Source organism: Bos taurus, chromosome 11, assembly GCF_002263795.3.
Source record: "Bos taurus isolate L1 Dominette 01449 registration number 42190680 breed Hereford chromosome 11, ARS-UCD2.0, whole genome shotgun sequence".
Lineage (NCBI taxonomy): Eukaryota > Metazoa > Chordata > Mammalia > Artiodactyla > Bovidae > Bos > Bos taurus.
In genome coordinates this window covers 68870594-68896688 of record NC_037338.1, presented here as the reverse complement: position 1 = coordinate 68896688, position 26095 = coordinate 68870594, and the positions used below count along the sequence as shown (strand labels likewise).

Sequence of the window (26095 nt, the reverse complement as noted above, 5' to 3'; positions counted from 1 at the left end):
GCTACAGACCACTGGGTCACAAAGAGTCCAACATGACTGAAGCGACTTAGCACAGCACACAGATCCTCTCAGGAGGCTCTTCCATCAGGATCTTTCATGGTGGGGAGCGGGGGTGGGGAAGGTGGGGAAGGTGAGAGGGTGGGGTTGGGTGTTGGGATCCTCTTATCTCATTTGCTAAGCAGCTCAGCGCCAGGTTCCCCCTGGCCTGCCATCTTTGGACTCATCAAAGAGCCTCTCCAAGCACATTAAACATTAAGGCTTACCAGGCAGCAGACACGACTGTACCTTCTGGTCTGCCTCTGAAAGTGAGGCTGGGGAAAGCGGCAGCTGAGTCGGGGTGGCGGGAGAGCGGGGTATGTAGAGAAAGTAGGTCATTAGTGGTAAAGACTACAATTTTCAAGCGGTTGTTAATGCTTTGTTTATATGGATTTCTCCAATTGTGACATTTTAATGGCATCATAATTGTGTGATTACAGTGCAGTCGACACCGCTCAGGGAGGAAAGGCAACCGGGACTCCAGCGACCTGCTGGGGGAGGCGGCTCCCTGTGCCCGCAGCCAGGGGGACTGTCTCGGTCCTGCTCAGGCCAGGATGCCTGATGAGCATGGCAAGTGGCTCCCTGGAGGGTCCTCTGCTGGACAGGAGCCATCGGTATCTAGGAGACTTGCACCCAGCCTCACCCTTGGACAAAATTGATGCCCAGGGATGCAGGAGAGGAGACGAGGGGAGTTGTGCCTCACCCTGGGGACCACCCATCTCACTGCCCTTGTCATTCACTTCTTCATTCAGTCATTATTTCTTGGGCTCTTACTGTCCACTGAAGGAAAAGGCGATAGATATTCAGACATATAAAAACCAATCAAGATAGAGAGAGGGATAAGGAAAAGAACTCCATGTCAATCGGGTACCCACAGGGTGCCCACCACGGAGCCAGGATTTGGCTCCTTCCTCTTCCTTGAATCCTCAGCTGCATCTGCCCCAACCAAAGTCATCCCCTTCTGGTGCTATTACCTCTTGGCTCCCAGGAACCCTTTCTCTTGGGCTTTTCCTCATCCTCTGCCCTCTTCCCCATCTTCTTTGTTGGCTTCTCCTTCTCCCTGGTTTCTAAACATTGGAACCGCCTGTGGATTTAATCCTGCTCCCCCCTCCCACCTTCATTATATGCTCCTCACAGGTGACTTCTTCCATTCCTATGTCTTCCAAGCCTTCTGCTACTGCTACTGCTGCTAAGTCACTTCAGTCGTGTCCAGCTCTGCGTGACCCCATAGACGGCAGCCCACCAGGCTCCCCCGTCCCTGGGATTCTCCGGGCAAGAACACTGGAGTGAGTTGCCATTTCCCTCTCCAATGCATCAAAGTGAAAAGTGAAAGTGAAGTCACTCAGTCGTGTCCGACTCCCAGCGACCCCATGGACTGCAGCGCACCAGGCTCCCCCGTCCCTGGGATTCTCCGGGCAAGAACACTGGAGTGAGTTGCCATTTCCCTCTCCAATGCATCAAAGTGAAAAGTGAAAGTGAAGTCACTCAGTCGTGTCCGACTCCCAGCGACCCCATGGACTGCAGCGCACCAGGCTCCCCTGTCCATGGGATTTTCCAGGCAAGAGTACTGGAGTGGGGTGCCATTGCCTTCTCCTTCCAAGCCTTCTACAGGTGGATAATTCTCACAACATCTTTCCAGCCCAGATCTCTTCTGAGCTCACATCTAGATTAAACAGATGCCTACTTGCCATGCCCACTTGATGTCTCACAAGTGTCTCACCCTGAGTAGGTCCCATATGGAACTCCTGTTCTTCCCATCACAACCAGCTCCTCCTCCAGCCTGTCCCCACTGAGGAAACAGCACCACCATCTGTAAAGCTGCTCAGCCAGGAATCTGAGTCACCCTTCACACTCCTCTCTCAACATCATCTTTACTCTGATTGCTTGTTCCCCCTCCCCAACACAGAGCTAACGCTTCACCACATCCTATGGATCCTACCTTCTCCACCCTTCCCCTCACCATTTCCGTCTCTACAACAATGCTCACCACCACTGACTCCTTTGTGAAATACTGACTGCAATAGGCCCCAACTCCATATTCTACTTCCAGCCCCAACAATTCATTTTTAGGAGTCACCTTCGTAAAATGACACCCAATCCCCTCTCTCCCATTCTGGCTCAAAATCCCTCTAGGGACTCCCACTATACTCAGAACACCATCTGCAATCTGTACCATGGCCCTCCAAGCCCTTCCTGATCTGGACCTGCAAATTCTCCAGCCTCACCCACTTCTCTCTTCCCCTCTTTATTATACTCTAGTCACACTGGCCTGTCTTCAGCTTATAAAACAAGTCAAGCTCCTCCCCTTCTGAATTCTGGCTCTCCCGGATTCATCTGTTGAAGTCTCCAATACCTCAGAGGGTAACTATGTTTGGAGACAAACCTAGATAGCACATTAAAAAGCAGAGACATTACTTTGCTAACAAAGGTCTGTCTAGTCAAAGCTATGGTTTTTCCAGTAGTCATGTACAGATGTGGGAATTGGACCGTAAAGAAGGTTAAGCACTGAAGAATTGACGTTTTCAAACTGTGGTGCTGGAGAAGACTTTTGAGAGCCCCTTGCAGACGCTTGCTCCTTAGAAGGAAAGTTATTATCAACCTAGACAGCATATTAAAAAGCAGAGACATTACTTTGTCAACAAAGGTCCGTCTAATCAAGGCTATGGTTTTTCCAGTAGTTATGTATAGATATGAGAGTTGGACTATAAAGAAAGCTGAGCACCGAAGAATTGATGCTTTTGAACTGTGGTGTTGGAGAAGGCTCTTGAGAGTCCCTTGGACTGCAAGGAGATCCAACCAGTCCATCCTAAAGGAGATCAGTCTTAGGTGTTCATTGGAAGGACTGATGTTGAAGCTGAAACTCCAGTAGTTTGGCTACCTGATGCGAAGAGCTGACTCATTTGAAAAGACCCTGATGCTGGGAAAGATTGAGGGCAGGAGGAGAAGGGGACGACAGAGGATGAGATGGTTGGATGGCATCACTGACTCAATGGACATGGGTTTGGGTAGACTTTGGCAGTTTGGTGATGGACAGGGAGGCCTGGCGTGCTGCGGTTCATGGGGTCGCAAAGAGTTGGACATGACTGAGCAAATGAACTGAACTGAACTGAACTGGATGGCAAGGAGATCAAATCAGTCAATCCTAAAGGAAATCAACCCCAAATATTCATTGGAAGGACTGATGCTGAAGCTCCAATATTTTGGCTACCTGATGCAAAGAGTGACTCATTGGAAAAGACCCTTATGATGGGAAAGATTGAAGGCAAAAGGAGAAGAGGGGAGCAGAAGATGAGATAGTTAGATGGCATTACCGACTCAATAGACATGAATTTGAGCAAATTCCAGGAGATGGTGAAGGACAGGGAAGCCTGGCATGCTGCAGTCCATGGGGTTGCAAAGGGTCAGACAAGACTGAGCAACTGAACACACACACGGGGCCTTTAGAGGTAATTTGGGCTTCCCTGGTAGCTCAGACGGTAAAGCTCCTGCCTACAATGCGGGAGGCCTGGGTTCGATCCCTGGGTCGGGAAGATCCCCTGGAGAAGGAAATGGCAACCCATTCTAGTATTCACGCCTGGAAAATCCCATGGACCAAGGAGCCTGGTGGGCTATAGTCCATGGAGTCGCAAAGAGTCGGACACAACTGAGCGACTTCACTACTACTTTCACTACTACTATGGTTAAATGAGGTTATTTGGGTGTGCTCTGCCCCATGTGACTGCATTTGGAGATAGGTCCTTCAAAGAGATGATTAGGTTATAAAAGGCCATCAGAGTGGAGCCCTAATCCCATATGACTTGTGTCCTTATAAAAAGAGGTAGAGGGATTCCTTGGTGGTCCGATGGTTAAGCATCTGCCTTGCAGTGCAGGGGACACTGGTTTGATCCCTGGTCCAGAAAGATCGCACATGCTGTGGAGCAATTGAGCCTGTGAGCCGCAACTACTACAGCCTGTGTGCCCTGGGGCCTGTGCTCTGTATCAAGGGAAGCCACCGCAATGAGAAGCCTGTGCACCACCACAGAGAATACCCCGTCCCCCGCCACAACTAGGCAAAGCCCAAGTGCAACAATGAAGACCCACAGCCAAAAAATTAAATAAAAAATAAATCTTAAAAAAAAAAAAAGAGGTAGAGATACCAGGTAAATCTGCCCTCCTACAGAGAAAAGACCACAATGAGAAGGCAGCCATCTACAAGCCAGGGAGACAGGCCTCAGGAAAAGCCAGCAGTCAACCTCTTGATCTTAGACCTCAGGCCTCCAGAAGTTTGAGAAAACAAACTTCTGCAATTTAAGCCTCCCAGTCTTAAGCAGTCTGCCTCCCAATTTGTTATGGCAGTTCTTGCAAAAAAATACATCATCTCAGACCTCCATACCTGCCATGCTCTCTGCCTGGGATATTCTTCATCTAATCAATTCCTCTTCATCCATCGGCTCTCAAACCAAGTGTTATATTTTTAAAGAGGGCTTCTATGAATCTTGAGGTTGAAAAAACGTCCCTCCTATACTCTCCTAGAACCTTATACATCTCTTTCATAGAACTCGGAAGTCACAGCCTATATTAGGCAAAATTGTCTCATTATAATATATATCTCATGCCTGTCTCTCCGACTTGGCCACACCCTTCTTGAGAGCAGGAACTGTTTCTGTTTTGTTCACCACTGTTGGCATAGTGCATGGTACACGGTGCGCATGTGTGCTCAGTCCTGTCTGACTCTGCGACACCATGGACTGTAGCCTGCCAAGCTCCTCTGTCCATGGAATTTTCCAGGCAAGAATACTGGAGTGGGTTGCCATTTCTTCTTCCAGGGTGTCTTCCCAACTCAGGGATTGAACCCACAGCTCTTGCATCTCCTGCATTGGCAGGTGGATTCTCTACCACTGCGCCACCAGGGAAACCCAATACATGGTAGGTTCTCCAATATTTGTTGAATAAATGACTCAATGGATGTTAATTATCTCATTTAATCCTCTTAAAATCCCCAAGATTTGGATAGTACTATTCCCATCACACACAAGCAGAGCTAGAAGAGAAGTAAATATGCCCAAGGGCAGTCACCAAGGAAGTAGCAGGACCAAGAGCTGAACCAAAATCATTTACCTATGAAGAACTTGCCATGGTCCTGTCTTCCCAGAGACAGGAAGACCAGCAAGGGCTGGGCCCATCAGAGAACACTGCAGAGAGGGGGAAGCCCTGCTTTGGGCCCAGAAAGAAAGACAGTTGAGTGTGCCCTCTCTGTCCTCCAGTTACTGTCTCTGACCTCGGGCAAGCGATTAACCTTTCCCTCTCCACTGGGAGAGCCTTGGCTGCCTAGTCGGTAAAATCATGATTCTGTTTTGCGAACAAATAGACTAAGTAAAGCAAAGGGCACTGTGCTGTGCACACATGAGGACTCAGTAAATAGAAGTTACAACTTCATTTATTAGTAAAGTGAAGACAACATGGTGACCTGTGGAGCAGGAAGTGATTGACCAGAGAGGCATCGAGAACTCCCAGAAGGAGCCAGGAGATCTGACTGTTAGATCTACCTTGCCACTCCCTTGCATCCTTATGTAAACTGCTTCTACTCACTGGGTCTCTGGTTAGTTTTCCTCACCTGTCAAGTGTAGGAGCAGGCATTCCTAACTATTCTGAGGATAGACAGCCCCCTTTTCAATGTGATGGTAGCCCTTTTCCCCAGAGAAATGTCTTTACAGACATAGATACAAACTTCTGCTTATAGTATGAAGGACCCAGGGCCACCCTGGAGCTCCAGGAGGAAGCTGGCTCTCAAGACGGGTACAGAGGCGTGAGAACCTCCCTGAAGACAAGCTCAAATGGGCAGACCTGAGTGGCAGAGAAGGAATCAATGATTTTCTCCTCCCCCCCTAAGTTGCCCTTCAGGGGGCCAAAGCTGGTTTCCCAGCTCATCTGCCTCTGCCCAGCCATGCTGAGCACAGTAATGAGGCCTGCTGTGCAGAGGGACCCCATAATTGGTCCCTGCTCTGTGCTGTGCTGGGAAAACACAACAACCTTGAGATCTATTATCCAGATGTGTAGCCCCTGGCCCTGGCTGCCATCTGGACAGCTCTAGAAACCATCTCCAGAAGTCCATGAGGGAACAGCAGTGGGAGGAGAAGCTGGGCATTCTTCAGCTGCCCTCAGAAGCTAAGGGTGTCTGCAGTGGGGCAGGGATAAGGAAGGCGAGGGGGTGTCAGCCTGTTTCAGAAACAGCTCCGAGTACAAAAGGTATTCCCCTGGCCTCTTTGCTGCAATTGGGTCACAAAGAGTCAGACACGACTTAGTGACCAAACAACAACATGGCCTCTTTGCAGAGCTGACCAACAGATACGCTTTGGAGATGTGTTTAATTTTCACACTGCTGCTGGAGTGACTTTTCTAAAATATAGTTGGATCCTACTGACAGAATGGGGTTTCCCAGGTGGCGCTAGTGGTAAAGAACCTGTCTGCCAATGCAGGAGACATAAGAGATTCGGATTCAATCCCTGGGTGGGGAAGACCCCCTAGAGGAGGACATGGCAACCCACTCCAGTATTCTTGCCTGGAGAGTCCCGTGAAGAGAGGAGCCTGGTGGGCTACAGTCCACAGGGTAGCAAAGAGTCGAACACGACTGAAGCAACTTAGCACCTTTGGGTGAGTCACAGAGCGCAGAGGAGGAGCGCTCAAGTTCCTGAAGCAACTAGAAGAGAGAAAATAAAATACGCTGAAACGGCAAAGGTGACCCAACATCAGAAAATCAGCGAACCTGAAGCCGGGGGAACACACAAAAAGGTATTCATTCTTGGGGTTTTTTTTTAAAGCCCCTGATAAGAATAAAGGGAGCCCTGGTGTGCTGCGGTTCATGGGGTCTCAAAGAGTCAGATGCGACTGAGCGACTGAACTGAACTGAAGAATAAAGAATGGAATGTGTACAACCAAAAAGTACACCATGTTCCACGAAAAACTGACGCGGAACAACTGCCCCAGAGATGCTTCTTGGTTTAGGTATTGAACATAGTCGATTGAGACAGAAATCATCAAGAACCCAGGCAGAACTAAGTCATCTTCTCATTTACAAAAGGGAAAGCACTTGCTGACCTCAAACCTCCCCAGAGCAACATTCATCAACAGCGGAGGAATAGACGCAAAGGCTAGACTCCAGGTGTGACCTGACAGCATCTCCACCTGCTCAAGCACGGAAGGCAAGAGACTGACATTCCCACCATCAAGGACCTAGGGGATCATAGCACCTCTGAGTCCATTTTGAACAATCTACTAAATCAGGGGTCCCCAACCCTGGACCAGTAATGGCCTGTGGGCTGTTGGGAGCTGGGCTGCACAGCAGGAGGTGAGCGGCAGGAGAAACCTAAAGCATTCTCCCTCACCACATACCCACCCCGCCCCCCGCCCAGGTCCATGGAAAGATTGACTTTCATAAAAACGGCCCCTGGTGCCCAAAAGGCTGGGGACTGCTGTACTAAATGATAACATCCAGCCAATGAAGAGATGGTTCAGAATGAAAAGCCCAGGAATGGTGCATAAGAACCAGGATCACATCAAATCTATTTAACAATGAAATTTAAAAGAAACAGCTATGGGAATGTTCATATAAAACTGTGAAAATGTTATAGACTCTGACAATCTGAAAATAATAATAATGTGGATAATGGCTTTAGGCTTCTATCTCTGTAAGCAATCATAAAAGCTGCTAATAAGAACAAAAATAGACCTACATTTTCTCAAGACCTGGGCTCTGACGCTAGCTCAAACACTCACTATCTGTGCAGTTTGGAGGAATCTGCTTAACCTACTTGAGCCTCAGTTCCTTTACCTGCCAAATGGGGAGACTCATGCCTATCTCACAGAGTTTAAGGATTCCGTGAAAATGCATATAAAAAGCAGTGACTTGCACACAATAACTGCTAAGAGGTGAAGACCAAAGATGAGGTCAAAACTGGGAATGAAGGTGAACACCCGCACCCCAACCCGGTCCTCAAGAGGCAAGAGGAGGAACCACCACTCTTGGTCTGGATACTGGCGGGAGACCTTGGGTTTTCTGTCCGGTGCCCCAAGACACAGCAGAGGGAAGCCTTCCCCACAGCCAGACATGGGGCCCCTAGTTTACAAACAGGCAGAGACAGCAGTCCCCTTTCTCAGGACTGAGGACAAGAAGCCAGGACAGGAAGCCAGACTCCCCCACAGGTGAGGAGCAGGGTAAGAGGTGATGAGGTTCCAGGCAGCCAGTCAGCAGGGACCTCCTTCTGATCTCTGCAGGATCAGCCCCGAGGGAGAGGCCAGCCTGGGGAACAGATAGCATGGAGGTCAGGAAGCCCCGTTCTAGACCCAGCTGTGGCATTCACCTATTCCTCTCCGCACCTCTCTGTGTCTTTCCTCACCCATGAAGGATGAGGGTGGGAGGTGGTGATCTCTATGTTCTCTGGTTTACTGTAAGTGTAGTCTGCAGAGTTCTGAGCAGACTGCAAGCCCCACAGGGAGTCTTTGTGGCCACAATTGATTCAACAAGCAAACCAAAGGAAGGAGGGGGAAAGGCCAGGAAACAAGGGGACTGAAGTGTAAATGAGCAGGGGAGGGGATGAGGAAAGGAAGCAGAAAAGGCTAATAATGTTTCCGTGACAGAACCAACCATGACTAACAGCCAGAAAGGGGTGTCAGCTGGCTGCCTGCAGGGAGGACTGGGAGGCACTGCCTTCAACCTGCACAGAGCCCCCTAAATTCCACTCCTGACCAGAGAGTCAGGAAAGAAGTCAACTGCTGAAAGAAGTCAACTCTACCTTATTAAAAGAGTCCAGGAAACGGCATAAAAACTGTATCCATCTATCCTAAAACTAGAGTCAAATCAGGATATTTGGCTCAATATATATATATATACTAAAAGTATATCCCTTTAAGATTTTTATTAATGACAAAAAGGGAAAATGGTTAATTTCACAATGGAGAAAATGGGCAGGTACCACCTTAGCCAAGGGGACAAGGTTAACACCACACTAATCAGACATATTGACAGCAGGTACCCCCGAAATGATGCACCAAGAGTGGCCTCTGTAGCATCCTCACCCAAAGCACAGAACCTCAATCCAGTCAGGAGAAAACATCAGACAAACTCAGTTGAGACATTCTACAAAATTACTAACAGGTACTCTTCAAAGTTATCATGGGTGCTGAAGACACAGAAAGAGAGGAACTGTCACAGACTGGAGGAGACCAAGGAGACAGAACAATCAAAGGCAAAGTGGGATGTGGACTCGGATCCCAGAAGAGACAAAGGACATTAGTGGAAAAACTGGGGAAACTCTTAAACTGCAGCCTAGTTTATATTAGGTCTGTAGCTTGGTTAACTGTATTATACCAATGTTAATTCCCTGGTTTTGATAATTATACTATGGTTATATAAGATGCTAATATTAGGAGAAGCTGAGTGAAGGGTATAGGAGGATTCTTTTACTATTTTGCAACTTTTCTATAAATCTAAAATCATTTCAAAATAAAAAGTTGTTTTTCAAAAAGCCTTCATCTGTCCAAATTCATGGGCCACTGAACTCTCTAAAATTACTAGTCTTCCTACCTTGTTACTTAAATCCACTCTACTAATGCCAGATACTCCTGCCCCTGATGTGCCCAGTGTGTGTGTGTGTGTGTGTGTGTGTGTGTGTGTGAGAGAGAGAGAGAGAGAGAGAGAGAGAGAAAGAGATGCAGGCCTTGGTCTGGCAGCCTGGAAAGCAGTGAAGCATGACAGTGATGTACATAGTCCCAAATTCAAAGAATGGAGAGTGTGGGTTCAAAGCCCAGCCCGGACACTTACTTGCTAGATGACCCCTGAAATACTACCCAATCTCTTTGTGCCCCAGTTTCCTCGTGGGTAAAATGAGATCAGAACAGCAGGTCCATAGAGACCCCAGGTGCCTTTAGGTGCATTAGTGTCCCACCCTGAGCCTTTTCCTGGGCTCAAGATGCTCGTCCCTCAGCTGGCTCTTGGCTGCTGATAGCCTAATGACTCAAAGCTGTCTCCTTCTCCATAGAATTCACCCCAGTGAGCAGGAGTGCTGCAGGGTCCTTTTCTGGGAGGAACCCAGAAGTCAGTGACCGATGGGCACAGGGCACCCCAGGCCAGTCCTCTTGCATGAAAGTGGGACCAACTCTGAAGCAACTCCTCATCCAGAGCTCCCTGTGGGACCAGGCTAAAGTGAGGCTTCCAAGGAGTACATCCCTGCCCTGTCCCGCTTCCCCAAGGTCCCTTCCCCGGGAAGCCCATCCCAAGTACATCACTTTCACAAGGGCCCCTGTCTCGGGCTCTGCTTCCAGGGTCAGACTCTAAGGAGATGGATGACATACTGGCTAGATAGCAACAGGACCCCAGCACTGACTGCAGATGGAAGAAATTGTGTTATTTCTAACATCTGTGTGGTGGACCAGACAGGACACAGGTGAAAAGGTGTGTCCCAGCAGGTGGAATCAGGTGGCTGCAGGAGAATTAGGTGGAGAAAAAAGTTATTCCTCTTTCAAAAAGGTAACCATAGCCAGGTCTTTTGAGGACTATAAATTTTGGGGTCTAATTTGTACTGACACCTTGTGACCCAAAGTGCCATCATAGTCCCTCTGCTGGACTGGGGGCAGAGAGGGGTCAGCTAAGAAATGGAGGCTTGGCCCAATCCACAGGCCTACCTGGTGGTCGTTTCTCTGATTCTTCAATACAAAACTTGGAAAGGACATATGTACAATAGATAGCAGAAATACCACATTGCTTCTCTGACCTATAGTGTAAGAGCCACTGTGATAGGAAAGGACAAGTGGGAGACTCTGAAATCCCGTTTCCCCTGGGAAATAAGCACTACTCACAAAGCTTTAAAAATGACAAGGCAGTGATGCCTATCAATGCTTATTTAAATCACCATCTTACCCTGGCCAAGGCAAAAATCAGATGGATTATGGCAGACGATAATAAACAACCACAGATCTAACCGGATAGTGGACACAAGAGAAGTAGCTATGCCAGATGTGGTGTCTTCACTAGAACAGACTGACACAGTCTTGGGTCACGGCTACTGATCTGGTGATGCTTTTATTCACACCCTTTAAGAAGGACTTCCCTGGTGGCTCAGACGGGAAAGCGTCTGCCTAAAATGGGTTCAATCCCTGGGTCGGGAAGATCCCCTGGAGAAGGAAATGGCAACCCACTCCAGTACTCTTGCCTGGAAAATCCCATGGACCGAGGAGCCTGGTAGGCTACAGTCCATGGGTTCGCAAAGAGTCTGGAGACTGAGCAACTTCACTTTCACTTTTCAAGAAGGAAGACCAGAAGTTTATTTTCATATGGAAAGGACAACAACCATACATTCACAGGCTAGCTCCAGGACTATGTTAATCCTCTGTCACGATTTCATCCAAAGGACCCCAGACTATCTGGACATACCTCAGAACATCACATTGGTCCATTACACTGATGGCGTCATGTTAATCAAGCTAGACGAGGCGAATTAGCAAGGATCTTGGAAGTCTTGGTGAGACACACGTGCTGCACAGTGTGTGAGATACACCCTATGAAGATGCAATGCCTTGACCAACGGCTAAGGTTCTAGGGATCCCAGGACCTGGGGACTGTCAGGACATCCCCTCCAAAGTGAAAGACACAGGCGCACACCTCGCACTTCCCGCTGAAACAGAAGCACAGCACTTGCTAGGTGTCTACAGGTTTGCAATCAGCATATTCCATACTTGGTAATACTGTTTATCAGGTAACTTCAAAGTTTACTGGTTTTAAAAAAGACCCAGAACAAAAACGGGCTCCAGAGAAGATCAAAGCTACATGTCAAGCAGTTCTGACGCTCAGAGCATATAACCTGGAAGAGCCCATGGTACTAGAGGTATCGTGGTAGAGAAAAACACTGCATTCACTGCATTAGCTTCTGGAAGGAACCAAAAGGGGAGTTGCAACATAGAACCATAGGACTTTGTAGCAATGTTACATACACCATTGAGGCATGGAGCTCTATGCAGGAGACAATTCTGGGCTCTAGTAGAAACAGAATATTAACACACACACACACACACACACACACCCTAACCCTGGGAAAAGCATAGAAAAATCTAACCATGAGACGCGAAGCAACCACAGAGCCCAAACTACTCACAGTGAACTGGAGAGTGTGGGACCTAGCAAGTGATAAGGTTGAGTAGGCCCTAGAAAAGCCATCACAAAATGGAGCTGGAACACCCAGAACTAGGCTAAAGCACATTCAGAAAGAAGACTGCCCAAACAAGTGGCCCAGACTCCTCCTCCTGGTCATCACTTACAACGAATCCACCCACGTTGCTCACTCAGCTCACCAATCTGGCATCATGGGGAAAGGGTCAGAGTTTCCCATGACAGATAAAAGGGAAAGTTTCAGTTTTATTTACAGGTTAGTTGGATCCGTAGATGGATGCAAACCACAAACAGATTATGGTTGCATTAGCCACACCCTGATGTGGCCTTGGAATGATGCCAAGGGAAATCCTCCCAGTGGGTAAAGCTTCAGACGAGGCGCCCAGTTCTGCACCTTGTGTGGAGTGGCCCAAGGAAAGGATGTCCATGGCCTGATGAGCAGTGGTGAACGGCTGAGCTGGTTGGTCAAGGGCCTGGAAGGAGCAAGATTAAAAGACTGGAGACAAGGAGGTCTGGGGTAGAAGCACGTGATAGCCTTATGGACGCTGGCACATGTGAGGAACTCTCACATGTTCATGTCTACCAAGAACATCCATGGCAGAACAGGCAGTGGCCATGACAACTCCTCAGAAGCCAGCCAGCCTCTGTCCTCAGCCACCCTAGTGCATTCCCAACTGGCTCAGGAATGAAGCAGTAGTCATGGGGGCAAAGACAGAGGGTATGTGTGGGTTTAGCAGCTTGGGCTCTCTCTCACCAAGTCTGAGCCAGCCACAGCCACAGCCGCATGGTCAACCTGCTGACAATGGGGGCCCAACGCTGAGTCCAGTATAGCACCATCCATTGGTTGCTGGAGACCAACCAACCACTGGGTGCAAGTTAATTACAGTTGATCCTTAAACAACGTGCGTTTGAACTACAGAGGTCCATTCATACATGGGTATTTTTCAATAGTAAATAAAACAGTACTACATGATCTGTGGGTGGGATCTTAGGAACTATGGATACGGAAGGCCAACCATAAGTTATATTCAGATCATTCCCTGTGTTGTTCAAGGGTGTACACTGCACCCTTCCACAATGGAAAAGGCAGCCAGAGACTCATCCTTTCCAGATGAACACACATTCCAGGTATGTGTTTGAATCTCCTGTCCACAGAGCCTCGACTAGTACCACTGCTGAGGCTCACAGAAAGTCTGACCTACCAGCAAAGGATTCCCCAAAAAGATATCATCCTATACCAAGGGACTTGCTTTATCTCAAAGGGGAAAAGCAGTGTATACAAGACTACAGATCCACTGATCCTAAAACATACTATGCCATCGAAAAGTCACAAGCCTACGAGAGCATAGCTGAGGCACCAGCATGGTCATGGTTCCCTGAGAAGACAGGACGCCAGTCCTCAGGGTGCTGCCGTGCTCCTATGGCCAGAATACAGCTCTATAGCCAACACTCAGAATTCACGGATGGATCTGGGAACCGAGGAGTAGGAGTGGGCCCATATGTGCATCACTCTGTACAGTTATGAGCACCTGGGTGCCAACGGATGCTTCCACCTTTCAGTCCCACCTAAGTGAACAGAGCTCTTTACACTCAAAGCTACGACTGCCACCCCTTCAGGTTTCATTCCTCTTATCAAGAGACCAGCAGGCACAGAAAATAGTTAAATAATCTGACCAGAAGGGTCACTGAGGTAAGGTGAGGGGATGGAGCTGCTACATAGCAGGGGAAGGGAGGAATAGGCTTGGCACGCAGGGTGACTCCCTGGAGCATCTCCTGGCATCCAGGTGCTCAGCCATAACTACAGAGTACAACCACAGACTGACAGGGTCCTAACAATACGAACCTGCCTCTTTCTATTACATCTTTGCTTAGTCTCTCAGTCGTGTCCAACTCTTTGTGACCCCATGGCTGTAGGCTATCAGGCTCCTCTGTCTATGGAATTTTCCAGGCCAGAATACTGGAGTGGGTAACCATTCCCTTCTCCAGGAGGGGGTCTTCCCAACCCAGGGATTGAACCCAGGTCTCCCGCTTTGCCGGCAGATTCTTTACCATCTCAGCCACCAGGGAAGCCCATTACATCTTTAATGTAATTCGAATTTACTGTAAGTAATATATATATACACACATATACTGCTGCTACTGCTAAGTCGCTTCAGTCATGTCTGACTCTGTGCGACCCCATAGACGGCAGCCCACCAGGCTCCCCCGTCCCTGGGATTCTCCAGGCAAGAACACTGGAGTGGGTTGCCATTTCCTTCTCCAATGCATGAAAGTGAAAAGTTAAAGTGAAATCGCTCAGTCGTGTCCGACTCTTAGTGACCCCATGGACTGCAGCCTACCAGGCTCCTCCATCCACGGGATTTTCCAGGCAGGAGTACTGGAGTGGGGTGCCATTGCCTTCTCCGACATATATACATACACACACATATATGGGGCTTCCCAGGTGGCACTAGTGGTAAAGAACCTGCCTGCCAATGAAGAAGACATAAGAGACAGGTTCCATTCCTGGGTTGGGAAGAGCCCCTGGAGGAGGGCACAGCAACCCACTCCAGTATTCTTGCCTGGAGAATTCCATGGACAGAGGAGCCTGGGGGGCTACAGTCCATGGGGCTGCAAAGAGTCGGACATGACTGAAGCAACTTTGCATGCAGATATATATATATATATATATATATATATATATGCTGTCTATTTTTATGACTTCCTAAATTTCCTCCTGAAAAAACACAAGATTTTAACTTTTACCTACAGGGGATCCAGGTTCTTAGACAGACTGATGCAGCAAAAGGTCTAAAGCCTGGAATCATCTGCCTCAGGTACTGAGTCAGATATGGGTGAGAGATATGGGTGAGAGGAGAGTAAAGCCCATAACCCTTTCACGGTGCCCAGTTTTCACAGGGACCGTTCTGCAGGGAAAAGGAGCCGGCTAGCCTCTGCCCCCTGGCCTTGCAGTCCACAGAGCCCACTGGGGGAAGACCCAGAAAGCCCAGCAGCCCCTCTCACCTAGGAACATGGCAGCCCTGCTGCACCGGGTGATGAAACGGTTGAGAGAGAGGGCACTTGATGAAATTAAAAGGCAACCAATTTAAAAGAGATTAAGCAGGGAAAAGGGGATTTAATGATCAGCTTTTGCCACTGTGAACTAACTGAACCCACTGGCACGGAGACTAATGGTTTAATATGTTGTTAAACAAGGGTGAGACGTGTGTGTGAGTAATAAGGGCGTCTGTAGTTATAGCGACAAGGGTGAAATTACCCTCCCGCAGGCCCTGGACCCTGGGGGTGGCTCTTTGCTTGCGTCCTGACTCAGGTCAGGGCCAACAATTCAGCGGCCTCCCAGCTCCGAGAAAAGCAATTTTCCTGAGAAGAAAGGGGCCTGGGGATGTGTGAAAGGGAGAAACTCTGGAAGAGCAGGAGGGCGGGCCAGCGCTCTGGGGCTTCACTCCAGCAGAGCAGCAAGGCCTCTGGGCCAACCTGGACGATGGAAGGAGGTCACCCATCTCAGACACCCGGAGGCATCAGCTTCGAAGGAATAATTGCCTGGCTTTGGAGGAATAATTGCCACTTATCATTCATTTCTGCTGAACAGTCTGGAGGAGTGGACTATTTTCTTTCTTCCTTTTTTTTTTTAAGGTATTGGAGACAAATGATCTCCAATATTGGGCTTCCCTTGTGGTATTGGGAAGGTGTTGGGCTCCCTTGTGGCTCAGCTGGTAATCAGCCTGCAATATGGGAGACCTGGGTTTGATCCCTGGGTTGGGAAGATCCCATGGAGAAGGGAAAGGCTACCCACTCCAGTATTCTGGCCTGGAGAATTCCGTGGACTGTATAGGCTGCGAGGTCACAAAGAGTTGGTCACGACTCAGTGACTTTCTCTTTCACTTTTCACTTTCATTGGAGACAAATGATATCTGGAACAGTGAAGACTTTCGGGGAGGGACAGAGTGAGGAGTAAGGAAATGTGTGCAGGTTCTTGGGGATGTGAGAGCATGGGGTCAGGGGTGGTGATGATAAAACACACAATTTTACTCAGCGTGTCGCCCTCAGGACCGCATGGCCTTTCACTGTGGCCTGCGGGCTCAAGGCTGTGTGGTGCACCCCTCGGCCGTCTGCCTGGCCCAGGCCTGGCAGGGCAGATGGATTCTAAGCAACTGGTCATTAAATGGGTGAATGAACAGTGACCCTGGGCCCCACAAATAATCGTGTGACAGGACTGGTGATGGACGAGCTAGGCGTCTGCAGGCACGACACTTAGTGCTTTCCTGGACATCATCTTATATCATCCTCAGAACAGTGCCACGAGGTAGGAAAGATTAAGTCATGTCCCCAAGGCCACAAGCTGGCAGAAGGCAGTCAGACGTTCTAAATCACCACCCTGTGTGCCTCCAGGGTGGGAGGGATGCAAGCCCTAAAGATGGGACCTTCTCAGGGTGGAGGCGGCCATGCCTCCACTGGGCCCTCCAACTAAAACTCTGTTGTTATTGTTGCTCAGTCTGCTAAGTCGTGTCTGACTCTCTGTGACCCCATGGACTGTAGCACTCCAGGCTCCTCTGTCCTCCACGATCTCCCAGACAGTGGAGTTTGCTCAAATTCACGTTCACTGAGTCAGTGATGCTATCTAACCATCTCACCCTCTGTTGTCCCCTTCTCCTTTTGCCCTCAATCTTTCCCAGCATCAGGGTCTTTTCCAATGTGTCAGCTGTTCGCATCAGGTGGCCAAAGTATTGGAGCTTAAGCTTCAGCATCAGTCCTTCCAATGAATATTTAGGATTGATTTTCTTTAGGATTGACTAATTGATCTCCTTGTAGTCCAGGGGACTTTCAACAGTCTTCTTCAGCAACACAATTCAAAAGCATCAATTCTTGAGTGCTCAACTTTCTTTGGAGAAGGCAATGGCACCCCACTCCAGTACTCTTGCCTGGAAAATCCCATGGATGGAGGAGGCTGGAAGGCTGAAGTCCATGGGGGGTCGCTGAGGGTTGGACACGACTGAGCAACTTCACTTTCACTTTTCACTTTCTTGCATTGGAGAAGGAAATGGCAACCCACTCCAGTGTTCTTGACTGGAGAATGCCAGGGACGGGGGAGCCTGGTGGGCTGCCGTCTATGGGGTCGCACAGAGTCGGACACAACTGAAGTGACTTAGCAGTTAGTAACTTTCTTTATAGTCCAACTTTCACATCCATACATGACTAGTGGAAAAAACATAGCTTTGACTAGACAGACCTTTGTCGGCAAAGCAATGTCTCTGCTTTTTAATATGCTGTCTAGGTTTGTCATAGCATTCCTTCCAAGGAGCAAGCATCTTTTAATTTCACAGCTACAGAAACTCTAGGTCAACACAAATCAATGCAGACTTAATTTAGAACCAGACAGGTTGAGAATTTGTTGACATCAGAGCTTACTTTGAGTGGGTGTTGCTTTAATTTTCATTTGTAAATAATTCTTCCTTCTGGAATTATAGTTTGACACCTGATGTGTCACTTAGGAAGGGCCCAGGGTCACTTGTCCATTCACCCATTTAATGACCACTCATTGAGAATCTATCTGTGCCCTGCAGGGCCTGGGCTAGGCAGCAGGCCACACACACACAAACACACCATCTGAGTCAGGAGACAGTAAGCCACACGAAAGGTCATGAAGGTTATGACAGGGCTGGCTGGCAGATGCAAGTGTTTCTCCACGATGTTAACCAGCTTTGTCCCTTTCCAGTGGCCAGCACTTGGACCCTGTGTGACCTCAAAAGTCCAAGCTTGGAGCCTCCATTAGCCCTTCTGTAAGATGGAAATCATGATACCGGAGCTACCTAAGTCACAGGGTCACTGTGGGAATAAAGTAAAAAGATGCATATTAAAGTGCCTTGACAACCTAAGAGCTCTCTACAAGGGTAAGAGAGTCTTACTGTGCCAGAATCTAAGCACAGAATTGTACTAGAATACAAGTGAGAGGTCCTCAAACCATCTACCCTGCAAACAGCATCCCTGCTGGAGGGGCCAGTGCTGATTGATCAGGGACTGGGAAACAAACACGCTAGACAGACGTGTTTCATTGCTAAAACACGCAAAGCAGTGCAGGATCATTAGCCGGGACGTGAACACAGATTCATGCTATAGATGTTACATTTTAATTGTGTTCGTTAAAGGGGGATTAAACTAAAGACAACCTACAGTGAAAGCTGGTTTTTCTAAAAAGAGTTTCATAAAAAAAAAAAAAAATGGCTGCAGTTGTTAGTACCTTCATGTGGGTCAGTGACACCCAGAAAACAGAGAGGCTTAGAGAGAAGCAGGGGACCTCCTACATCCCTTGCCCTCCCCACCATCAAATATTGTCAGAGATCCACCCCCCTGGCAGCATATAGAATTCCTACCTTTGCCTGGAGTTCAAGGCGGCCTTGTCAGTCATGCAAAGATGGTCTATTTTACAGACCCCCAAGGGCCCCAGCACCCTGGGGAAGCTACTTAATTCTCTTCTCAACAGTCATGCTGGATCTAGGAATGGTCCTCCCAGACCCACTTCTCCTGCCGCGTGCTGGGGGGATGTTGCTGCTATGAACAACTTACCTTCTGTCTTTTCCTAACCTGCCTCTCGGCTCCCAAGCATCATACAGCCTACAAGATGAGGACAAAGTAGCCCCCACCTGCCGACCCAGAATTCATCTAGCTCATCCCTCCTCTGGGTGAGCCAGCCTCGGCCGCTCAGAAGAGAACACGGTGTGGGACAGAGACAGGCTTTTCCAGTAGCCTGCATGAATTCTGAAAAGCCAATTACATGCTTATTACTCCTCTCCAGGAACGAAACCCTCGTCCCACGTGGCCGGCCCCCTTCCCCAGTACACGCTCGCTTATCTCAGCCATGCGGTCCCTCCTGCCAGCCGCTGCTGTCAGAAATGTAGAGCTGGGCTCTTAATCACCTGCCAATGGGCCTAGAGGGAAGGCAGGAGTGGAAAATGCCCATACTGGAGCTAAGAGAGACGCACGGGGGAGCTGGAAAAGCCAGCAGGTGCTGCAGGCATGGGCCCGTTTGTAGACAAGGAAGGAACCCCGCAAGGGCCTCGTGAAGCTGGGGTCACAGAAGGGCGTGAAGGGAGGAGACATTGTGAAGGAGGTCTGGGGTCCTCTCCCTCGGCCCTTTGAACCAAATCCAGCCGCCACCTCCACTGATAAAGTTTTATGGAAACCCAGTCACACCCACTCATTTATACCGTGTGCTGCCTTCTCACTACAGCAGCAGAGCTGAGGCCATATGGCCTGCAGAGCTTAAAATATCTATTATCTGGGCCTTTATAGGAAACATTTTCCAACCCCTGGGGTAGTAGAAAGAGCACTGGCCTGGATCCTGGAAGCCAGGAGATTGGAGGTTAACGTGTGCTCTGTCCTGTTCTGGCTGAGTGCCCTGCATAGATTTCTTCTATGATTCTCTATGGATCAGTTTTTCTCATCTATAGAATGGGGATGTAACATCCACTTTAAAGGGCATTGTCCTAATTCGTAAAAATGGGATAATCTGTGTGCACAGTGAAGCCTGGAAGGCAGATGCATCAATGAAGAGATGAACCTTTCTTCCCCTATGGCTCTGAAATATACCTCTGCAGACTATTCTCCGTGGGCTAGAATATTTTCAGAGACCTTGACTGTGTTTTGTGAATATGTGTATGGATGGATGGCAGGTGTGGGTCAGAAAGGAAAGGAAGAGAAGGGAGAAAGGAGAGCTGTTCTTTGACATCCACTTGATTTTCTCAGGAGAAATATGGATGAGCACTCTAATCAAAGCCCTTTCTCTCATTTAATGTGGACACTGGCACACTCAAAATATGGCCCAAAAGCCCCCAGGGGGTCTCCTTGGAGGCAGATGCTGGGACGTGGGGTCCATTGTAACACCTGGCTTTGGTCAGCCTCCCCTTGGGCTGAGTCTATGGATCATGACCCCAGTCTCACCCCTTCAGTCCTGCTCTCCCCAGGTTCTGCAGTATGACCATTTGTCACCACCATCCTACCCTTCTCAAAGTCAGAATACCATCCCACACAGGGCCTCCAGTTGCCATGTTAACACTTCTGCTAAACAGTGTTTTCACACAGAGCAAATGTATCTTTAGGAGCTAAGGAGATGCCTCAGGGGCCCCAAGACAGGTGGGCTGCAATGCATCCTCAAGGCACTCACAGCCTCCTGAGGGAGGAAGGGGGTGTGAGGGTGATCCGATGAGGATCTTTAGGGGTCCTAAGGCCAGAAGAAATCGTGACGCCTCCCATATATAATTCTAAATAAACACAACATGCCACAGTAAAGCTTACAAGTATATTTACAAGTATATTGGAATGGACAGTAGCTTTGTGGCTCTTCCGATACCAAAATGCTGGGTAAGCTGATGGGAGCTGAATTCCCTCCCTCACTCCCCACCCACGGTGGTCCTGCTATGCTGTTGCCCTCAGCATGAACTTCATCTGCTTAGTGAAGTCAGCACTGATGATAAAAGTGCTCGGAAAGCCCAGGCAGACAGCACAGATGGCCAAGAGGGACCACTTCCAGGACAGGTCTTGTGGGAATGCTACTTGCCTGCCCTCCTGCCTCCTCAAGGAGTTCCTTCCTGTAATTGTATCCTCTCGGTCTTATCTTACATCATCACAGTTTCCCTCTCCCCTGGATCAGCTCACTAGCACACACACCTAGTAACATACTTGCCATTTTAAAAACACTCCCTTGACCCCTAGATCGCTCTCTAGCAATAATCCCCTCGTATGAAAAAAGATCCCATATTTACAGTCTCCTTCCCTTTTCTCTTGAGCCCCACCTCATCAGGCTCAGCTCTACTCTCTACTGAAATGGCCCTTATGGAGGTAAGCTATGATTTGTGAGTGACCCATATGGAGGTCATCCTTCCACAGAGATTAAATCCTATAGACAAGTCCTAATTCTCAGCATGCTTCATTCAACAGCATCACTGCACAGCAGCTCCAGCCCTCCCACTGGGGTGCCTTCCTCCTTCACCTCTGCAACCCCACTCTCTCCAGGTCCCCTCCCACCTCTCTGACCACCCCTTCTCAGCCTCATCCTCCCAGCTAAGCACTGAAGTACCCCCATTCTGTAGCCAGTCATCCTCTCTTCTGCATCCACACACACTCCCCTCATGATCTCATCAAGTCCCAGGACTTCAATATAGAAATGATTCCTGAATTTATATCTTTACCTCCAACCTCTCTCCCTCTTCATTTCCAACTGCTTACCCAGCATCTCCACTCTAAGGTCTAAAATATATCCTGAACATACGTCCCCAGCCCAAGACCTGATTTCCTCTCTGAACATTCTCCTCTAAGCCTTCCCCGTATCAGTATGAGGCAAATCCATCCTCCTCGATTCTCCAGCCTTCAGTGCATGTGTCGCTCTTGGCTCCTTTCACTGACAGGAAACCTGGAGCGCATCCCAGGTGACCTCTCAGCACCCCCACCACTATCGCCAGAGCCTGAGCCAAAGTCACCCCACATCTGAACTCTTAACTGGCCTCCCTGTTTCTCCCCTTTCTCCCTAGAGGTTATTCTCCACACATAAGTCATCAGTAGTTATCCTTTGAACATGTAAGTCAAGTCATGACACACTCTTTCACCAAACCATCTCCTGGCTGAACAGCTCTCTTGGGAACAAAAACCTTTCAATGGCTCAAAGACCCCACACATTCTCATCTCCTGATCCTCCTCCTCAGTCACCCCATTCCAATCATACTGGGGTCCCGGTTATTCCTCCACCACCCCTGCCAAGCACCTGCTACAGGGCCTTTGCATGTGCTATTACTTCCACCCAAAAGTCTTTCCCTGAGATAGCTGCATGTCTCACCTCCTCCTGCTTACATCTCACCTCGCCTTTCCAGAGGACTTCTCTGGGCTACCCTTCCCCTTATTTTGTTCAATTTCTCTGCACAGCATTTCATTAGCACCATGGAGATTTTTATACACCTATTTGTCTTCTCTCTCCTCTCACTAGAATATAACCCCCATGAGGACAGGAACTCCATTGGGTATCCTTAACACCCAGTCCAAGGTTTAGCATATAATCCTACTCAACAAATATTTGCCGAATAAGTGTCAGGTCCCAAAGTATCGATTTTATTTGGAGAAGCAATGGGGAGCCACTGAAAACTTTGGAGGAGAGCAATTCCACACAGCTGGCTCCAGGACAGCCTTCCCAGCAGTGATGGTGAGCTGTTGGAACAGGAGAGAAAGAGCCCACGACCGGAAGTCAAAACATCTGCCAGGTGTCTCGGCTACACCACAGACTCTTGAGCAGGCCAGTCACTTCATCCCCATTTGGGTCAGGTTTTTTTTTCTGTGATAACAATGCAACTAACATTGATCTGAGTATTAAACACTTCAAGTGGCTCACCTAACTTAATCCTTCTTATAACTCCAAGATGTAGGTGTTACTATTGTACCTACTTCAGAGATGGAAAAACTGAGACAAAAAGATTTATGGTATTGTGAGGAAGTTGACAAGTGTGGATCCAATGCAGGAGGTCTGATTCCAGAACCGATGAGCTGGAGCTCATGATGAGCAAGCCACCCTCCCACCACTAATAGTCTCTAATATGGAGAGGTGGTGAAAGAGCACACGAGACAGCTATGGAGGCTACCTCATTCGCCCTGATGCGAGAAGCTAAACAGGACCAGCTAGAGAATGCTAAGTCAGGGCTGGAAGTGAGATGGGCAGTACCAAACGACAGTCCCACAGTAGTGGGAAAACCATCACAGGCTTGTGGGCCCACTGGATGTGGATGGAGAGAAGAGTAGGCCAGAGACGAGGTCAGCTCTGAGAGCTCTAACCTGGGTGGGGAGGAGGGTGCGGGGACCTGGGACAGGAGATCTGGCAATGAGCCGAGCAAAGTATTCGTCAGGCTTCTCCAGAGAAACAGATCCAACAGGAGAGAGGGAGAGATGTTAAGCAATTGGCTCCAGCAAGAGTGGATGCTCGAGTCCAAAGCTTGGAAACTCTGGCAGGCTTTCTAGGATAGCATCTCGAGGAGAATTCCTTCTTCTTCAGGAAACCTCACTTGAAGTTTTCAAATGATTGGATGGGACCCAGCCACACTCCAAAGGGTCACCGGCTTAACTCCAAATCTACTGATTTAAATGATTATCATACGTCTATAATACCTTCACAGCAATATCTAGACCAGTTGCTTCCAAACAACTGGGCCCCATAGCCTTGCCCAGCTGACACCTGGCATTTAACCATGGCAGTGGGCTTGTCCTCAGACATGCTAAGGGTACAGAGCCGGCCGGAGACCCAAGGGCACCTCCAAGAGGTCATTTCTCCCCAGTGAGGGGCTGGGACACTAGCTTTTCTCCAGATTTGCAAAGGTCAGACTGTCCATCCTGATTCCCCCTCTCCTCTTCTTAGTTTGCCAGGTCCCTGAGGCCTTGTAGAAGCTTCTTCCTTCCCACTATTATGGCTGCTGTTATTATCCTTCTTAATCTTGGCACGAGGATGCCCTGGCTGGCTTCCAAGAAGGAGAATTACTTTCTGTCTCCCTTACACTCTCCTGTTGCTTTTAATTGGATGCAGAATATCTTGTCTTCTCTCCCCAGACAGACGCTGGAGTGTGGACTGTAATGGTGTAAGAGGCTGTCCTGCCTTGGCTCAGAGATGAATGAGGCTAAGGATGGGGTGACTTGAGGTTATCCTGGCTGTTCCATGGAGACATTTGCTTCTAAGGAGATTCCTAATGCCCTTGTGTCTATGGCTTCTCAGAAGGGGGGCTGGGCAAGGATCAAAAGGGTTCCAGTCCTGCCTTGGTCACTAATGTGTCAGATGACGGTGGACCAGCCTTTCCCAATCTCCGGCCTTGAGTTTCCACTTGTGGTATGTGCTACGTTGCTCCAGTTGTGTCCGACTCTGTGCGACCCTATGGACTGTAGCCCACCAGGCTCCTCTGTCCATGGGATTCTCCAGGCAAGAATACTGGAGTGGGTTACCATGCCCTTCTCCAAGGGATCTTCCCAACCCAGGGATTGAATCCACATCTCTTATGTCTCCTGCATTGGCAGGAGGGTTCTTTAATACTAGCACCACCTGTTTCCACGCCGACCTGGCTTATTTCCAAGCTGTCTTATGGCTGGACCATTCCACCATGCCACCGGGACCGGTAATTTCTATCATGCTCATGTATAGACAGGGGACTGGCCTGAGTCAGGTGTGTGAACATGTGCAGAAGGACTCAAGGGCACACCTGGGAACCAAATCCAGGACCTTCAACTCCAAGTTCAGAGCCCCTTCTTCTCTAGCCATCCCGAAACTGCCCACCTGCAACTCCAGGTAAGGAATACATGACACACTGTGGCCAGTTCACCCACACAGCACACACACCTGCAAACACAGCAAAAGCTAACATTTTATGAATGCCACTCTCCCTTTCTGCTTGTGCTTTCTCATTCAATCCTCCATGCATTAAAAAAAAAAAAAAACAGTTCAGGAATGCGTCAAAATCCATGTTAAATGAACTCTCTGGGCCACCTCCCACTAAACGGGACACCCACATGCTCTCACCAAGAGATAGAGACAAGCTCTGCTCTCAGCATTCTCCTACACTGAGGTTATCACAGGGCCAAATAAAGAGAGCAAACCTGAAAACTCGGTGGTCCTAGGCCAGTGCACAAGGAGTCTAGACAAAAGGGGTCCTGGGTGAGCTCAGATGACCGTGGCTACTTTAAGAAGAAACCTGGTACGTGGATAACAGCGGCTTAACAGTGTGTCCCCAGCCTCCCTTTTGGGACTGGTATAGAGTATCTACTGCCCATTACCTGTGTGTCTCTTTCTCACCGCACTTCATGTGCCCACACTTTGTGGTTAAAATAGGAACCGAAATGAAATTTACACCCACCATCACATACCTGTGTACACAGCACACCTCCATAAATAATAGTCTTTGCCTCTAGAAGGCTTTAGGCAACAAATGCTGCCTGGGGCATGTGACACGCTAAGAGGGTTACGGTGTGCATGTGTGCATGTGCACGTGTGTGTGTGTGTGGGTGGACAGGGGGGCAGGGTGTTGCATGGTGACACCCTTCTCAGATAACAGAGGTTTGCTGAGTCCATCATTCAAACGTATGCAGTGAGGCATGGAACCCACATGCACGTGCCTATGAGCCAGATGCTCTTCTTCAGTGTCTAGTCTCCTCCTCCTCACTGTTACCTGCGTAAACTTTTTCTCATCTTCCTCCTGCTCCCCACTGCAGAAGTCTGACCTCCTCACCCATGAGACTGCCCAGGGAGACAGGCCTGAGGGTGCCTGGCCTCTGTGAGGAGCCTTCATGACCAGCACTTAGCTGCCACGGGCTCCCCCACACTACAGTCACTTCCTTCTCCAAGATGCTGGTCCTCTACCCCCAGGACAGGACGGGCTGAAGCTGCCATTCGGCCCAGGTCTCTGTCCTCCTCTGCATCTCAGCTGGAGCCAGAGCGGGTCTGGCTCCAGGGCCCAACATGATACAGCCCCTCACTCAGCCCTGCTGGAGGGTGATTTCAACACCCCAGGGCTGTAGGACCGCTGCCCGCAGCCAGGCCCGGTGACTGGGCCTCCACTGTCTGTCCTTCTCCCCCGTGTCTCCCACCCACAATAGGCTGTGTCAGAAACACTGCTCCTGTATTATAAATATGCAAAGCTTGGGAGGCAGCAGGCGACGGGGATAAAACACTAGGGATTATTTACGAGTCTCTGGCTCAAACGCTGGGGCTTTATTTGCTTAATGAATGGCCGGGGCCAGCCATCAGCCCGGGGATTTATTTGTCACTGGGAGCAGAAGACACTAGGATGTGGAGATGTAAAAATGACAAATTCCCCGACTCTGCCAAGGTGGTATTTCATTGCCACGATGTCTAGCGGGGAAAGGAAGGTGAGGAGCGGGAAAGGACAGCTCACATGCTAAGTAGCAGCGGGTGGA

At 49.1% G+C, this 26095-nt stretch overlaps 1 protein-coding gene and 1 long non-coding RNA gene across 2 annotated transcripts in view; one reads left to right on the top strand and one right to left on the bottom strand.

Annotated features, from left to right (window-relative positions):
* Positions 1–26095, bottom strand: part of GALNT14 (polypeptide N-acetylgalactosaminyltransferase 14) — a 215288-nt gene that overhangs the window by 91288 nt on the left and 97905 nt on the right. The window lies entirely within an intron of this gene.
* Positions 15865–18028, top strand: LOC132346600 (uncharacterized). Its single transcript, XR_009496493.1, has 2 exons — positions 15865–16123; positions 17886–18028. It is a non-coding gene; the product is annotated as an uncharacterized lncRNA (long non-coding RNA).